At 34.9% G+C, this 19,122-nt stretch overlaps 1 long non-coding RNA gene across 2 annotated transcripts; it reads left to right on the top strand.

Annotated features, from left to right (window-relative positions):
• The first annotated feature begins 6,495 nt into the window (after positions 1 to 6,495).
• Positions 6,496 to 8,385, top strand: LOC137419387 (uncharacterized). Of its 2 annotated transcripts, XR_013621588.1 has the most exons (4): positions 6,496 to 6,872; positions 6,964 to 7,105; positions 7,253 to 7,348; positions 8,175 to 8,385. It is a non-coding gene; the product is annotated as an uncharacterized LOC137419387 (long non-coding RNA). The 2 variants fall into 2 exon arrangements; XR_010982858.2 differs by having other exon boundaries at positions 6,496 to 7,105.
• The last annotated feature ends 10,737 nt before the right edge of the window (positions 8,386 to 19,122 follow it).

Here is a 19,122-nt window from a genome sequence, read left to right as displayed (position 1 = left end):
GTGTGTTTTAACCAAAGGGAAGTGAAGTACTGTTTCAAAATTAAAATCAAATTTATCTTTTCCTTTTCAAATTGAAAACATCTTTGGTTTATTACCCTGTGCATGCGAAGCCTCCATCTCTTAAACTGTGACTCAATGCCGTCATATTGCAGTGTACATGGTGATGTTCAATATTGCCTCAGGAACACTAAACACCTGGATATTTTTAATGACGATCTTTAAAATCATCATTTTATTAAAATTGAAGAACGTAATTGAACACTGTGTGGGGTATCGTGTTCTGTGAACTCTCTCGTATTTAATAAATAAAAACAAACATTCATTCATTCAAATATCTTGATCTCATTATTTGTTTTCTTCCTTTTCAGGGTTCCAAGGACCTGCTAAAAAGGTGAGACTGCATTGGTATCCGACACCTTATCAGCACATCCTCATGTTTTTGACCCAATCGTGTTTTAAACATTTAAATATATCAAATAAATAATAAAATAAGAGAAAATCAAGGGAGACATTGAGAAATGAGGGTTGGGGAAAGAATTGAGGATGAGGGAAAGAATGAGGGTGAGGAAAGAATGAGGATTCGGAAAAGAATGAGGGTTATGGAAAAAATGAGGGTAATGGAAAAATGAGGGTTAGGGTAAGAATGAGGGTTAGGGAAAGAATGAGGGGTAGGGAAGGCTGAGGCTCAGGGAAAGAATGAGGGTTTGGGAAACAATGAGGGTTGGGGAAAGAATTGAGGATGAGGGAAAGAATGAGGGTGAGGAAAGAATGAGGATTAGGAAAAGAATGAGGGTTATGGAAAAAATGAGGGTTATGGAAAAAATGAGGGTTCAGGAAAGAATGAGGATTCGGGAAAGAATGAGGGTTAGGGAAAGAATGAGGCTTTGGTAAAGAATAAGGGCGAGGAAAAGAATGAGTGTGAGAGAAGGACACACGGAGTGAACAAGATGTAACTTATTCAGGTTACTCAGTTGTCCTCGGGAACTTGATTCTTTTCCTCGCACGATTTTCTTTCCCATTTTGGATCTATAAATGAAAAGTTTTTGGCCGACTAAGGGAGGAGGTGATTATGAAGTTAATTTGTGTTATTTATTGGACACAAACTTTAATAAGCCCCTTAAATCCTCATTGATCCTCATTTGAGTTTATTTTTTAAAATTCATTCGTTTCTGTTCTTTTCTTCATTCTTTTCCATCCTCATCATCTTAAAACTATTGATTTCTAAATTGTTGAGATATATTGTGTTCATTGATGAACTCGAAGTGTTGAACATCCTTGAATATTCTGTTCTGCTAATTTGCTCGTGTTCTACCTGGTCTTATTGCTTCTTCTCTCCATCTCCATCCGTGATCTCTTCTCACCTTATCTCCATGGCCATCTGTGATCTCTGCTCACCTTCTTCTCTCCATCTCCATCCGTGATCTCTTCTCACCTTATCTCCATGGCCATCTGTGATCTCTGCTCACCTTCTTCTCTCCATGTCCATCTGTGATCTCTGCTCACCTTCTTCTCTCCATGTCCATCTGTGATCTCTGCTCACCTTCTTCTCTCCATGTCCATCCATGATCTCTGCTCACCTTCTTCTCTCCATGTCCATCTGTGATCTCTGCTCACCTTCTCTCAATGTCTGTCCATGATCTCTGCTCCCCTTCCTCTCTCAATGATCTCTGCTCACCTTCTTCTCTCAATGTCTGTCCATGATCTCTGCTCACCTTCTACTCTCCATGATCTCTGCTCACCTTCTTCTCTCCATGTCCATCTGTGATCTCTGCTCACCTTCTCTCAATGTCTGTCCATGATCTCTGCTCCCCTTCCTCTCTCAATGATCTCTGCTCACCTTCTTCTCTCAATGTCTGTCCATGATCTCTGCTCACCTTCTACTCTCCATGATCTCTGCTCACCTTGGTCTCTCCATGTTCCTCTATGATTTTTGCTCACCTTCTTCTTCAACTGCTCTTTCTAATTATTCCTCATTCCCTTCCAAACCATTTATTTCATAAAATAAATGAAATTTTTTCATAAAAAAAAAAAAATGAAATGAAATAAATAATTTCATTCCTTTCCAAACCATAATTTTAATTCATAAAACACCTCACCGCACACTGTCTTGAGAAAAGGACATGGAAGGGTCTTTTCAACTCTTGGTTTGCGTTTCCGAGCACGATCTATATTTCTTTGTCTGAATCTCGATATTTTCCAAGGTTCAAAGCATGAGCGGAAATTTGATTGGTCAATATAGTGGAAATTTGCGTTTCTCCAAATACTGTTAAACTGGAGGTTTTTGGAAGTGCCAACAAGGGGATTTGTTTTCTCCAGTGTTCAAAATATAAAACACAAGCTGAAGTACCCGGCGTTGCTCGGGGAAATTCACTGTAAGATTTTGAAAATACATACAAAATATGTATTTTGAAATATTAATGGGTGCCAATTTGATTGATACAGCTGCATGAAGAAGTGAATGTATTTTATTTGTCAGATATCGGGCGCCCTGTTATATGAACTTTTCTAGAGCATTACTTGGTTCCTCCTAAGAACACAAGGGTACTCCAGCATGCATACGAGATTTTTTTGAATGTCCCTTCTTTTCTATAGTTTGCCACATGGCACATGTGATACAGAGGGACCTTTTCTATACCCCTGGCATTTTCCCCCAAGAATGCTTGTTATCTTTCCACCATCAACTTTCACAAGGAACATCTCACCCAAAAAACGTTGCAAAGTCAGAGAAAATAAACAATTTCTTACATATGGAATCATAGGTATGCAAGTGTTATCCATGCATGGAACGCAATACACTGTCTAAGAGAACAAGACAAGTGCTTCAGTAGATAGTGTACATCAACATGAATTACAAAGAGATTGATGGACATTGGACATGGTTTACAACATTTGAACCTGGATACATGAATTACAAGGAGATTGATGGACAATGGACAAAGACATGGTTTATAACATTTGAACCTGGATTCTCTGCATCTTGTCCGAGGACCTCAAATGGGAACACCAACAGATGGTAACAAACATTACTTCTGAGAATGGTGTTGTCCCATGTCCCGCTGCAAACACCATGTTGGATTATTCTCATCAAGGTCTTGTCTCTGCAGACAGATGGTTTTCTATCCCATCATTTCGGAACTTGTCCTTTGTTCTGTCCATCTCCTGTCAGGAAGCCGAGTCTAGGACCAACTGACTCACCAAGCCTGCTTCTTGCCTCGTGCTCTTCATCTTATCTTTCAATCATGTCATTCATCATTGATTTATTCTTTCCCCAACGCACACCTCATTCTCTACAACCCTCACCGACACTCTCTTTCCATCCTGTTCATCGTTTTTTTCTACCCGTTTACTTTATTCTCGATTAGGCTCCTCTAGAATCGAGACTTCTGAATAAAAATACAAATTAATCCAAAAATTCACTCGATCTATTTTCTATTTTTAATTATTTACAACTCTTTTGCAGATAACTTGTTTTGTTATGTAAAAATGTCTTATTTTAACAATATTCTCTCCTCCAAGAATTTCTAAAACTGATGTTTTCCCTTTTTATTCCAAGGCTCGAGACCATGTCAGACTTTAAATCCGTGTGGAGGACACCGCTCCCAGTTCTGGACTTCTCGAAGGAGGAGAAGAATTTGGACGGGCTCATCACGCTCAATAAGAACTTCCTGGAGAAGATACAAAGTGAGTGACACAAACTGGACATTTCATCAAAAAATATTAAGGGAACACAAAACGTGGCACAAAAGGGAAGAGAAACGGGAAGAGAGAGAGAACGGCTCTCATTGGAGAGCAATTCCTCTGCCAGGTGAACAGTTTACATTTTGTATCCCAGAGTAGACCAGAAAATCACAATACAGAATCACATTTAATCAAAATCATCCATCCACAACTTTTGAGATATCCTGCGATATATCGTACCTCCCAATGGTGAAGCATCACTTTAAAAATTCTACGATCTGGATCCGGACCCGGATCTTCACCAAAATTGAATCGATTCTTCCTTCTCACACACACAACCTGCCAACAAGTTTCGTCCAAATCCGTCCATAACGTTTAGAGATATCCTGCTATATGCTGAATTTAGCCCCATCACTCAATGGTGAAGAATCACTGAAAAAATAAATAATTCTCATATCCGAATTCATATTCAGATCTTCACCAAAATCGAATATGTTTGTCCTTGTCAGACACCCAACCGGTCCACCAAGATTCCTCCAAATCCGTCCACAACTTTTTGAGATATCCTGCTGTGTATCATTTTTGGTCTTATCTCCCAATGGTGAAGAATCACTTTAAAAATTCTACGAGCCGGATCCGAATCCGCATCTTCACCAAAATATAATCATTTTGTCGTCGTCAAATACGGTACATCTCTGCCAAATTTCGTCCGAATCTGTCCACAACTTTATTGAGATATTTTGTTCACAAACGGACAAACAGACAAACAGACAGACAGACAGGGGTAAAAACATAACCTCCATCCACCTTTGGTGGCGGAGGTAAAAATTCCAGAAAAGGAACAAATGATAATGTTTTTATTGTGTACCACATCATGGCTCAGGATGAGTGACGTTACAGAGGGTAAAAAGCAAACATGGCTTCAGTGGAGAAACAGGTGTACACAACAGGTAGATGCAACAAGCAAGCTATCCAACAAACAGGAGAAAACTAAAGATGGGAGGGGAGGAAATATCTGAAACCATGGGGCTTGGGAGAGGTAGGGTTCACAAGGGCAGAAATATTCACAGGTAGTGATGGGAGACGACATTATGTATTGGTGTAACAGGAACGTGAAGTCCCTGGAAGGAAAGTTAGATTGAATCATCCCCGTAAAGCAGGTCCGCAAATCAGATAAATGACTGGATATTTATATTAAGTAGAGATTTTGGAGTTTGATTAGAAGGAGTTACTGTAAGAGGGGATTCATTCTCGATATATTAGAGATGGTTGGAGATCTAAGAGAGGAGAGGGATCAAGAATGGAGGAAATGGGTTACAAATCACACAAACAACAGGCATGAAGAACTAATGTAACATGTTCGATGGGGTGATGTCGTAGACACTGGGTGAAACGGCGGTAAAACCCTGAATCGATTTATTTATACACCTTTAACCCTTTATTCAAATTGAATTAATTATAAACTTGAACACTCCAACACAAATCACCTTCATAATACCTCCCAAAACCATGATATATGTCGACATCGAGCAAGAGATTTATTTTGGTCGTGACCCCGAAGCCGTTCTATAAAGAGGGAAATAAAATGGAAGAAAAAGAAAAGAATGAAAAGGAGGAAATATGGAATTTTAAATAATCTGCAAATAGGAGCGAAGAAGAAGAACCCTGTTTCCTTTAGTACAGTGTCGTCGTGAGTAGTGTATAAATGTTGCTTCTGGGACACTCTCATTTTCCCATTGACTTACATGTTATTTTTTCTCTTAACCTCATTGCCCATTAACACCTCTATTTCTCCCACCCTAATCTTTATGAACCTTTTGTCTATAGTACCTATCCTTAATGTTGTTCATTAGACCACTCAAACACTACAAATATTTGTTTTCCCTTATAGACCTATAATCCTTCTTCTACATATCATCTGGCAGATTATCTTTGACCCACTCAAACATCGACCCATTCACTTACATGTTAATTTTTTCCCTCATTGCCCCTAAACACCTCTATTTCTCTCACCCTGTTCTTTACGAACCTTCTAACCTTTTGACATGTTATCCTTATTCATTAGACCACTTAAACAATGGTCCTTCTGTGTGAACCTGTGATACTTCTAACCTTATAGACCTTTTAACCTTTTACTCTTAACTAGGGCATGCCCGTACTATATATATGCCCGTACTATATATCTATCGAAAATTATATCCCCCCCCTCTATTTACATGAAATGGTTTGGTCCATTCGCAACGCCAAAGCGAACGGCGAACGGCTTGCGAGTACAGTGACAATCCCCCCCCTCTATTTACATGAATGGTTTGGTCCATTCGCAACGACCACAGAACCCCCCCCTCTATTTACATGCAATGGTTTGGTCCAAAGCGAACGGCTTCCGGAGTTTGGTAAAGAAATCGCCATCGCGTGCACAAACGCGCAGGAAAGCGAATGAATCGCAAATTCGTTTTTATTAGTTTTAAAACATAGTTTAACGCCAACATAGTTTGCAAACGTGAAATAAATGAATACGCTCTCAAATGTGCCATCCGAGGCAGAGTGTGTCCTCCACGTTCGGCACACGCGATCGTTCGCTGCTCTCTGATTGGTTGAATCGTTTTTTGGACATAGCTCGGTAAGTAATTGTCCGATTAATATGAAACCTTGGAAAGGCACATCCTCGGGTCCCCAGCAATATACCTGGCAAGTTAAAAGTATATCGGACCCGTGGTTGTCGAGAAACAGCGGTCACAGACAAACGTACAGACAGACAGACAGAGATTACTGGAATTATAGATAGATATACCATCTGGTGAATCATCTTTGACCCACTCAAACATCGATCCTACAAATATTTGTTTATGTGTGGGAAATAATTTAATTTTTCATTAATTTTTTTAAACTTAAAACATTTTCATTACCTTTTTAAATATCCCCATACTCAAACCTTTTTTTCATTAATCCCCCACTTTTGAGAAATGACGTTGTTTCAATGACTTGGATAACTTCCCAGAAAGTTTTCATTGTTCATGTTTCCTGTTATTCACACACGCTCAGGGCTTCCCCGAAATGACTGCATGTCGTCATTTCAAGAAAATACATTTTGTTCATTATAAAAGAACGTGTTCAATTCAATTTTGATCATTGGGGATCGACATGTATTACTACTCCAATCTTAACTCTGATAAAGAAGAAGAATACTCACCAGGGTAAGTTTCATTCAGAATTAAACTGTTAATGTGAGCTTTGTATGTGATTAATTTAAATTTATATGACTCATGCTTTATTTTTTTATTGCAGCAATTCAGGTTTTCAAAATGACCTGGTCTTGGCAGAGTTTGAAGTTGTTTCACAAGAGGTTTACAACGAATTGAACACGGGTTGGAACAAATTAAATGTTTCACCGTTCTTAGAAGATAACCACCATCGGAGTTTGTCTCAGGTAATTCATTATTCATTTCTCTGATGGCACCATTAAACGGGAGCTGACATTTATTTATTCATTGTGTATCTTTTGTGTATCATTTTGCATACATACAATGTATCTTTTAGGAGAAATTATTAACGTTCTTTCTTTCTTTTCTAACAGAATACAACTCCTGTTCAGATCGATGACCACACCTATGAGCGTGATACCCTAAATTTTTATCTCGACCACTTGAACTCAAAGCTCGATTTTTTAGAGGTATGTGTATGTGTGTATGTGTGTATGTGTGTATGTATGTATGTGTGTATGTGTGTATGTATGTATGTGTGTATGTGTGTATGTGTGTATGTGTGTATGTGTGTATGTATGTATGTATGTATGTGTGTATGTGTGTATGTATGTGTGTATGTATGTATGTGTGTATGTATGTATGTATGTGTGTATGTATGTATGTGTGTATGTATGTATGAATGTGTATGTATGTATGTGTGTGTGTATGTATGTATGTGTGTATGTGTGTATGTGTGTATGTGTGTATGTATGTATGTATGTATGTGTGTATGTGTGTATGTGTGTATGTGTGTATGTATGTATGTATGTGTGTATGTATGTATGTGTGTATGTATGTATGTGTGTGTATGTATGTATGTGTGTGTATGTATGTATGTATATGTGTATGTATGTGTGTATGTGTGTATGTATGTATGTGTGTATGTGTGTATGTATGTATGTGTGTATGTATGTATGTATGTGTGTATGTATGCATGTGTGTATGTATGTGTGTATGTGTGTATGTATGTGTGTATGTATGTATGTGTGTGTATGTATGTATGTATGTGTGTGTATGTATGTATGTATGTATGTGTGTGTATGTATGTATGTGTGTATGTATGTATGTGTGTATGTGTGTATGTATGTATGTGTGTATGTATGTATGTGTGTATGTATGTATGTATGTATGTGTATGTATGTATGTGTGTGTATGTATGTGTATGTGTGTGTATGTGTGTATGTGTGTACGTTTAGAATGGGTACACCATAAATATATCATTCGTATTTTTCTCTCCCCCCTTGTCTCAAACAGAAAGAAATACAAGACCAAAAGAAGGCATCTGGAGAAATTACCTTTGAATTGAGTGAGGGGGAAATTGATGAATTGTGCTGGGAAGAAGTTAAATGTGTAATACCTCAAGGAAAATGTTTTAGAAATATGAAGATTTTAATGTTTTTACTATTATTTATATATATTTGTTTTGTTTACAATTATTTAATTATTAATTACAAAAAGAGAATAAGGGAGGAGGGACTGGGGAGGTGCACCCCTGCCAAGGACCCTTCACCCCCCTCATCCCACCCCTCCCCTCCCCGTGTGTGTGGGGAAGGTGGGGGTGGGATGAGGGGGGTGAAGGGTCAAGGGTGGGGGTGCACGGAGGGTGGGGGATGATGGGTGTGGGCTGTGTGGGCGGGGTCTGTGTGGGCGGGGTCTGTGTGGGCGGGGTCGGTGTGGGCGTGGCTTATGATTTTTTATTTTTTATTTTTTATTTTTTATTACCACGAATTAAATTAGCTAATCTGGGTGGGGTGAATATAAATGTTGTTTAATGAATTATTAGCTTTGTTTTTTGTAATTCTTGTGAATAAAATGTCCCTAATATTTCTTCCCCATTCATATCATTTAATTTGTAAGTCCAAGGGTTTGTAGCCATTACATCAACGATTTTAAATAATTCATTAGTCCATCTCTTTGTATAACCCTTTTCAAAATGGCTTTTCCATCTGTATATCCTTACAATATCACCAACTTTGAACTTGGGTTTTCTCAAATTAATCTCCTTTTCATATTCTAATTTTGTAAATGTTTCTGATGGTTTTGATTTTGTTGATGAATGAACTGTATTATTGTAATTATCTACAATATCCTGAATTAAATACACCCATTTCTGAGAACCGAGTTGTGTGAATTTTTTATATAATTTCTCTTTTAAAGTACGATTAAAACGCTCAATAACAACTGCTTTTCCTTCATTAAAGGTGCTGTATAATTTAATACCCTTCCCCTTAAGAAATTTCATAAATATTTTGTTATAGAACTCTGTTCCCTCATCAGTCCATAACTTCTTTGGTTTCCTTTTATCCCTATCAAATATTAGCTTAAAGGCTAACATTAAAGTACCACCCCTTTTATTTTTTAATGGAACAACCCAGGCAAATCTACTCCTCAAATCAATAACGGTTAAAGCATACCTGTATCCCCTGTCATTATTCAATTCAATTAAATCACCGGACCATATGTGGTCGGTGTATTTAGAATAAACTTTTCTTCTTTTAAACTTTGTGATTATAGGTTTGTGTAATTCATTAGCCAAAAGATCCTCAGTCTTGATGACATCATTAGAGCCTAATAGTTTTTTGAGGAATAACCAAGACCAAGTTTCAATTTAGCATTTATCAAATTTCTCACAATAAACCTATCAACTTTCTCTTTCAACGTTGGATTTTGTATCAAAGACAAATTATACAACATTTCTCTGTCGGCTTTATGTTTTTCAGTCAACTTAGTGGTTTTCCCATAAGCAATATCATGCTTCATACACACTTCGTCAACCCTATTTGTAGGTTTAGACCAAGGTTTAGGATTGTCAGCCTCATCTAATCTTTTATCCAGGTTTGTTCCTGGACCACAGAAAGAATACCCTGGAAGGTGTAATTCCCCTGGAATTCCAGTTGTTGTAAATTTACTTCCTGACAGAAACTTTTGTATGTCTCCTCCTCTTTTAGGAGAGATGAATTGGCACTTTTTAGAGCCACACACTTGACATATTCCTTTTTGATAAACTCTATTATTTTTAGCTTTAACATAAGAGATATTTTTAGATTTAGTTTTCTTTTTACATTTGAGACAATAACTCATATTTATTTATCAGAAAAATTCCGACAGAGGATCAAAACCTTTTTGGTTTTCAACATATACATTTCTATCTTAATTTTTAAAACATAAAGAATCCTAAGGAATGCCTTCACCCTCTCCTCCATTTATTTACAAATAAAAACTAACTAAAGTCAATAACACCAACATCATCAACCACGTAATCTTTTCCTTCTTCTTCTTCTTTATCCCCACTTTCTCGTTTAAATCTCCTCCCTGAAAGTGAAGACATTGACGTCGTTATTCTTGAAAATAATATTTTCCATTAGACTTTTCATTTCTTTATTTTCCTCCTCAGTGCGTTGAGTTTGATTTATTTGCTGTAATACCTTCAATCTTTTATTAATCTCACTGATTTCCATCTTTTTATATTTTTCCTCCCTCTCTCTTTGCTCCCTCTCCTCCTTCTCTCTTTTCTCCCTTTCCTCCCTCTCTTCCTTCTCTCTTTTCTCCCTTTCCTCCCTCTCCTTTTTCTCCCTTTCCTCCTTCTCCTTATTCTCCCTTTCCTCCTTTTTCTTTTTCTCCCTTTCCTCCTCCTTTTTTGCCCTTTTCTCCTTCTCCTTTTTCTCCCTTTCCTCCTTCTCCTTTTTCTCCCTTTCCTCCTTCTCCTTTTTCTCTCTTTCCTCCTTCTCTTCTTCAACTCCTTCCTCATCTCTTGCTACCCTTGAGTTTGAACCCCAAATAATATTATACATATACTCATCTGGATTTTGAGATATTCTTGTATCTATAATTATTTTTCTCATAATAGGATACCAATAAGATTTGTTAACGATTTCTAAAAGAGTTTTATATTTCATAACTTTGAGAAGTTCATTTTTATTTAATACTTTAAACAAGTCTCTATTTGTGGGTTTAGCAATATCAGTATAAGGCCAGTTTTTAATGACAAAATTTCCACGTATATGCTCCACATCATAAGGTATGTAATACCGAGCACGCTTTTCTTGTAGGTATCCTTGAATACAAAAATTATAATTCTCTTGTAGTCTTCTTCCTGTCATTTATGTATTCGAAATATATGTGAGATTAATATTTTGACAGGTAATACCACCCCATCTTCCCACTACCAAATCGGTTTGTATTCCTCGGCTTTCTATCCTTATCTCATTACCTTCCTTCTTTTCATGCGAACCATCGCTGTACTATCATATATTTTTCTTTTCTTAAAATCATGTATTTGTTGTTTACTAATTGTACTTCCACATAATTCCTTATCCTCGACAAGCGGATAATATTCTTCTTTACGAGACTGATTCAAATCATGTAGGTCTTCTAAGTTTATTGAAAAATACCAATTATACCCCAAATCAGGCATATCATACCCCCATTTATTAATTCGCATATTAACTATATGTCCTTCTTTATAAAATTCAATTGTAAGCAGGTAGTTAAATTCAATGAGGAAAGGTGTATGGTCAGTATAACCAGGTGTTGTGGTTGTAAATTTTACTTGTTTAACAAAACGTGCTGTTTTCTTTAAAAATATATATTGTGATAAATCACTGAATCTAATTAAGTCATTCGCATCTGTAGGGTTTGGATAATTGATTAATTTATAAGTATTCTTCATATTAATATTTCTACTAATACTATATTTTTGTCGTTCAGCCTGTGCCTTTGTATAATAATTTGATAAATCAATATCCTGAGAGGATTTTCCAAAGATAGAACCATCTTTTCCAACATAAGTCATTTATATTAGATTAAAAATGATATCATAAAAATTTTCATTTTTGTTGAGTTGAAATAATACATATAAACATAATTGAGCACAACATTTAGAATTAATTTCTTGAACTTGAAATGTTTGATAAACACCATTCTGTAAGAATTGTATTACTTCAACAGGTGGTGGCATACCATAACTATCAAAATAATATTTATCCTGACTATTATGAATACAAACCCAATGAGAACCATTCTGTGTGTAAATTCAAAATAATATTCTTTGTATTCTTATTTATATGTATTAATTCATCTCTCATACAAATAACCACATTATCAATTTTTAGTGTTTTACAATACTTAGCTAGTTCTATATTTGACGTTGTATTCTTTCCAAATCGTTTAAACCATTTATCCATTTATTTATGAGAAAGATACAATCCATTACCCCGTTTAGTTAGTTTAACACCCGCTTGAGCGATAGAGGAAAGCATATCTCCAACCAACAATCTAGCTTTATCAGGTAGACTTTCAAGTTTTTGAGCAAAATCTACAATTACACCACTTCCACTAATTTGTTTCTCCAACTCCTTGTTATGTCTTTCCAATTCTTTTTGAGCTTTTAGTTGTGCCTTCCTTTCGTAAGCAGTTTTTACCGCTGCTGAAATACCACCAGTCAATGCTCCCGCCGCACTTAAACCAGCAAATAAAGGAATTAGAAATGGGAGAAATCCTCCTCTTGACTCGTCTATTGAATATTTCTTTAACATAGGTTTCGTCATTTTAATTTTAAGTGATCCAACATCATTTAGTGTTTTCACCTGCTCTCTTGTGAGTAAAACATCAATTCTTACTGCTCCTTTTCTTTGAATTGTTTTAACATTAATAATACAAGGCTTTTGATTTTGAATACAAGATGTTAATTTATTAAGATTGATTTGATTAACATATACCCCAACCATTTATTTATGAGAAAAAACCTATGTGATATTAATCATAACACCATTATCTGTATTAATCTGTAATTCTGTTTCCTCCAAAAGCAAACAATATGCATTAACCTCTTCACTCTCCCCTCTTTCAATGTATAGAGAAGTATCCACTCGATTAGACTTTATAGTTTCCTTTTGATAACTCAGGTCAATTGCGTAGATTGTAAAAAGTTTTTGAAACGCAACCATATCCAAAATAGGATCAATATTACCATTACTTTCACACACCTTTTGGTAGGACTTGTAGGCTTCCGCATAATCATTTTTTTTCCAACCTATCTCGCGGATAAAATGTGCCATCAAGAGAAACCCGAAGTTGTTTCACGTTAGCATTATCACTCAGCGCATTATTCTTATCAGTGCCTTCATCTCCATTTGGTTTCTTAAAAATGAGCCATAGGTATCGTGGCTTTCCTTGAAGAACACCTAAATTCCAAGTGTAGGTAGTGTGTTCCAGTTTAACGTGTTGACATCTTCTTTTAAGGTATGATACATTTAGTGGTTTCTTTGAGTTAAGTCTTCTATTTAACATCTCTTCCATTTTAAAATTAGGAGTATATTCACTAATATACCAACACAAATCATTAATAACAAATTTATTATTATCACCAAAAGCATTTTGAGCCCCAAAAAGCAATCTATTTACATTATCATTCCTTTGTAGTTGAAATCTAATTTTAAGCCCATACAAAACTTTATCATAATCACAAAATCCAAATATACCTTTAAGAGGTACTGCTACGGTAAAACTATTCTCTGCTTTTGTTTCATCATTATACATTGACTTCCTTTGACTATAACCGGGGTCAGCATTTGTTCCCGTTGACATATCAGGAATAAAACCTTCAACAGCTCCCTTACCCATTCTATCACTAAACGAATATAGTGTAAATTTCATCATTTCAGATGTAGCAGAGACATAATCAACCGCTTCAACCTCTTGTGTTCCAATATACAAGCGGACACTGTCAAACATTTTCCAGAAGAAATCATTTACGAGTGTAGCATAAGTATTATTCGCAGCCTTAGTGAATTTAAATTTACACAGCAAGAAACTATCAGCTATATTCAAGTAAGTTTGTTGATTATTTATTTCAAAACTTTTTTTTCCGTTTCAATTCCAGTCTGTTCCTGTAATAGCATTTACCTTAAAATAGTCCTCCTTTTTAGTGGAGTTTGAAATGATAATCGTATCATCCAAATCATAGATACTATCAATCGCTTCCATACTTGTATTTATATAGCATTAAAATTGTTGAAACCCTGACCCAAGTATTTTAATGATTTTTTGTCGTTCTTGTGAAGATAGTTGAGTTTTACCTTTTTTAATTTCTTTGATTGCTTGTAATTTATGAGACTCCTTTTGAGCATCTTTTATACTCTTTATAGCACCCGCAACTGAGCCCACGGCAGAAGCAGTTGAACCAATTAGGTCTTTATGTTGAAGGATGGTTGAACCAATACCCATAAGAGTATCAATTATCCCATCTCCTTTATTTCGAAATTGATGACCTACACTTCGTTGTCTCTTAGGTTTATAGTATCCTCTCCCAAGAAACATACCTTCACACTTATAGTATGGTGAAAGGTACATGCCCTCCCCTGTAATTATTTTATATTTTCCCAACTCGTGTTTTCTCACAATAACCATTATTTATTTCTTGAAAAACTTCACGTAGGTGAATTCTGATGGATATAATTTCATCATTAAAGGATATCATACGATTATCTTGTTCGGTTATCCTAAAATTTACTCTGTATATGGTTTTTCCTGACACAGGTAAATAGACAAGATTTTTTGGTTCCATATTAAATTTATAACCAATCGGGGTTGAGTATGCACTGAATGAAAATATTGCATTTGTTCTTATTCCATCGTTATAAGCACCATCAATCAAATCACAATGAATTAATACTGAATTTATACCGGAGGATATTTGGATAACATTTTCACTGTAAAACGTCCCGTTAGTTTCAATCTTTTTTTGAAGAGAAACCCAATAGCTCTCTGAACGAATTTTCAATCGTGAAATCAACTTTATTATTATTTTTAAGCTTAATCGTTGATTTTGAAGTGTGTTTTTGAATATCTATTACCATATTTTTTGGTTCATCACCTTTTTCTTTCATAAGGCGAGAGACTTCTGAAGATATTTGAGAAATCTCGTAAGCTCCGGGTGAAACGGTTATAGTTTTATATCCACTTCCTGGATTATAACTAAACTTGTCGTTTTTCTCTGTGATATTAAAAAGGGTATTGTAAGTTTCCATTGACAACAAAGAAGCCTCATATTCTTTTGTGGGGTCAAGTTGTAGTGGGTAAGGGAATGAAGCTGTGTAATCGCTCGTTGTGAAATTAAAACGAAGAATTGTGCTTCTCATCTTATTTGATATCTAATAAAATATCTTTGTATTGACATTTATTAATTATTTTCATATTCATCAACTGATCTAAAATGGCTGAGGATTCATTAAAACAATTGTTGTTTCCAGCCTTCTTACTACCTAACAACAATAATTGCCTGTTAACTAATTGTGATGGGTCATTTGGAAGAAAACTAACACCTGAACCAAGCTTACTTAAAGCATCAATAATATGTTTCTCCTTCTCATTCTTCTTACTTTTACCAGCAACAGAAACTCCATAATCAAGTGCATTTAGCAACTCAATATATACCCTATCTTCCTCTCTTTCCATATGAAGTGGTTCCTCAAAATATTTCGAACCGCTGAATCCGGGGTTTGTTAGAAGAAACATTAATCTTGGAGTTAATTTAACATTTGGTTGAGTAGAACTCAAGAACATCAATTCATCATTAAATATCAATACCTTTTCTTCCACAAGATGAAACACTGCTGGTTCTTCTGTTTGAATGAGACCTGCTCTGGTTTTTGAATCTGCCAAATATTCATTGTGTTGAAGAGCTTCCACTACATAAATAGGGGGTTGATTTACCTCCTCAAGTTTCTGAAATAATTATTCATCATTATATTCTAATTTTCCAAGTTCTTGTTTTGTTATCTGACTAAAATCTTTGAGTATTTGAAGTTTTTTCGGAGTAAATTCTACCGTGGGAACTGTAGGGTGTTGAGTTTTTAAAAGCGGTTTAAAAAATTTCTCTTGTTTTCTTTCAAAGGCTTCTTCACCAGTTAGTTTCTGTCTCCGTTTCTTCTTTATCTCTTCCTGTTGTTTTACAACTTTTGAAACCAACTCTTGATGTTCTTTAAACTTTCTTGCTCTTTCTTCGGTATTCATTTTCTGTATTTATTTATTGAAAAATATCATTTAATGAATTGTAAAGGTCAATGGGAAAATTTTCCTTTTCTTCATCATTATAGTAAATGTGTTGAAATAAATCCTTTTCTTTAAATATTTCATCAAATTCGTTATTGGTATTAATACGAGTTGTTATTTCTTCTTCACAAATATTTGTATCTCTGCTTTTCATACATTTGCCTTGAGTCTCCTCATCGATATCAAAACCGAATGATAAAATCTTAACTCCACCACCACACAAATGTTTAATAATTTGTCTCATTCCTTCAGGATTAGTTTCTAAAATCCCAAGACCATTAGATTTCACTTTATTTAACTCACTCTTACAATGTGAATATTTTGTAGAACCAAGAGAGACCTCCTCAAATATTTGACCTTCGTTCCTCAATCGCATATGTTCCTCCATTGAAATGTAGAAATAATCTTTCCCTTCTACTTCTCCTGGTCGCTTTGCTCTGGTTGTAGTACTCACAAAACGAATCATAGGGTGTTTTTAAAAAAAAACTTACAATCTTTTCATTTTTACTATTCAAGAGTTTAGATTTATGAAAGTTCTTTCCTGAAGCAGATTTACCCACAAGATTAATAATAATAGTTATAATTTATATATGTAATTATGTTTAAAATAAAAATACATCCTTTAATATCTCATCTTGTTTCACAACAATATATTTATATTTTCCAATCGTGTGTTTCATATAATTTTCAAATTCTTTTTTATTACATAACGTAGAGCAATTATCTCTCCAAAAATTATTTACATCTATTGAATTTAACTTAATAAAATAAAAGTATTGGTATTGTTTCTTATTGAGCGTCGAGGGAGTTGAAAATATGACTGACTAAGATAAATACAATTACAAGAAGAATGTCTCCCTCTTGTATAGTAGCTGTCCATTACTGCTTGGTTTCTCTCATTAACACAATCATCAAAGATGACGAGGTTCTTTTTTGATTTATCTAAATCTTGAGGTGAAGGTATATCATCCATATTATCACTGAGAATACAAGTTATGGGTTTGGTTTCGATTTTGATTTCTGTGTATCACAAAATAATTGTATTATATCTTCAATATTATAATCATTTAGTTTGTTTTGAAGTTTAAATAAACCGATAATGTCTTCCTTTTAAAGACCTGCATTAAAACCCTGTGAGAGTAGTTGATACTCAGGTTGAAAACTAGACTTTGTAAAAATTATTAAATTATCATAATCTAAAAAATTAGGACCAAGGAGCATCTTTAAAAGTAAACAGGTTTTTCCACATCCGCTTGAACCAACTATTAGACATCTCAATGAATTTGGAATGTTTTTATGGTTATTAAATTTTATCTTATTTTCCCAAACGGGTAAAAAATCATTCATTTATACATTTGGAAAACAAGTCATCCAACTTTTTTTGAGCTATTTTAGAAACTCTATATTTTATCCTGAGTTCGGGTTTAATTTCAAAATAATTCATTATTTTATTTATATAGTATATTGTATTAACATTTCCATTAAAATTATTTTGAATAATAAATATCATTAAACCCTTATACATTTCCTCAATACAAATAGTCTCTTCCCTTGAAAGAAATGGTGTATTATCATCACAATACTTAACATTCATCTCTCTTATTAATCTTGTAAAGTAATTCATTTTTGGTTCTAATTTAAAAGAGTTATATATATATTTAATTTTTTTATTATCATTAATTAAAATTAAATCACAGAAAATACATTGTTTATATGAATCCTCATCATTAAGCCCCACTCTATCACAAGCCGGACAATTCTCTAATTTATCATACTAGGGCATTGCCCGTACTATATCTATATCTAAAATTATATCCCCCCCCCTCTATTTACATGAAATGGTTTGGTCCAAAGCGAACGGCTTGCGAGTACGGTGACAATCCCCCCCCTCTATTTACATGCAATGGTTTGGTCCAAAGCGAACGGCTTGCGAGTACGGTGACAATCCCCCCCCTCTATTTACATGAAATGGTTTGGTCCAAAGCGAACGGCTTCCGGAGTTTGGTAAAGAAATCGCCATCGCGTGCACAAACGCCCAGGAAAGCGAATGAATCGCAAATTCGTTTTTATTAGTTTTAAAACATAGTTTAACGCCAACATAGTTTGCAAACGTGAAATAAATGAATACGCTCTCAAATGTGCCATCCGAGGCAGAGTGTGTCCGCCACGTTCGGCACACGCGATAGTTCGCTGCTCTCTGATTGGTTGAATCGTTTTTTGGACATAGCTCGGTAAGTAATTGTCCGATTAATATGAAACCTTGAAAAGGCACATCCTCGGGTCCCCAGCAATATACCTGGCAAGTTTAAAGTATATCGGACCCGTGGTTGTCGAGAAACAGCGGTCACAGACAAACGTACAAACGTACAAACGTACAGAGATTACTGGAATTATAGATAGATGGTGACTCTGGAAATTCTAAATATCCTTCTATCATATTTATATAGTTAATTTTTTCTTAAACTAAACGCAAGTTTATTAGCTAATAAATACAATGTTTCAAAACACAAAAGACAAATATCAATCAATCTCTACTTCGGTACGAACAGAAAAATATGTCAAAGATGTTAAATTAAACAAAGATAAATATGGAAATTTTTGGATTAAACCCATAATGGAGAATAACATGTGTCCTTTTATTAAATTTACAGGACAAGCTATGTTAATTAATAACTCTATTAAAGTAAATTTGACAAAAGTTTCTCCACTACTACTGGCAATTTACTCAAAGCTTGAAAGATCATTGATAAAGAAGCTTTAAAAATGAATGATAAGACATCAACGATTCCAGAGGAAACATTTGTATATTCTTTAATAGTCCCAAAGATGTGGGTGAAATTAATAATATGAATATTAGTGGTGAACTATCATTCCGTACCCTGATTATTAGAGATTATTTAAAAATAACATTTAATGTAAAAAATATTGTGGTTATTAATTCTAATGAAAGAACATATATAGATATTGATGGGAATATTTTTCCTGCTAATTAAATATGAGTCATTACAGCAGTGAAGATTTTACTATTTTATTGAACTCGGACGATAGTGATGATAGTATTTCATTGAACTCGGACGATGATGATCATAGTATTTCATTGAACTCAGATGATAGTTATGATGCCAATAGTTTGTGCTCAAATGATAGTTAT

This window comes from Myxine glutinosa, unplaced genomic scaffold (genome assembly GCF_964187855.1).
Source record: "Myxine glutinosa unplaced genomic scaffold, kmMyxGlut1.1 SCAFFOLD_790, whole genome shotgun sequence".
Lineage (NCBI taxonomy): Eukaryota > Metazoa > Chordata > Myxini > Myxiniformes > Myxinidae > Myxine > Myxine glutinosa.
Note: the sequence above shows the minus strand (reverse complement) of the source record. Positions and strands in the feature narration are given on the sequence as shown.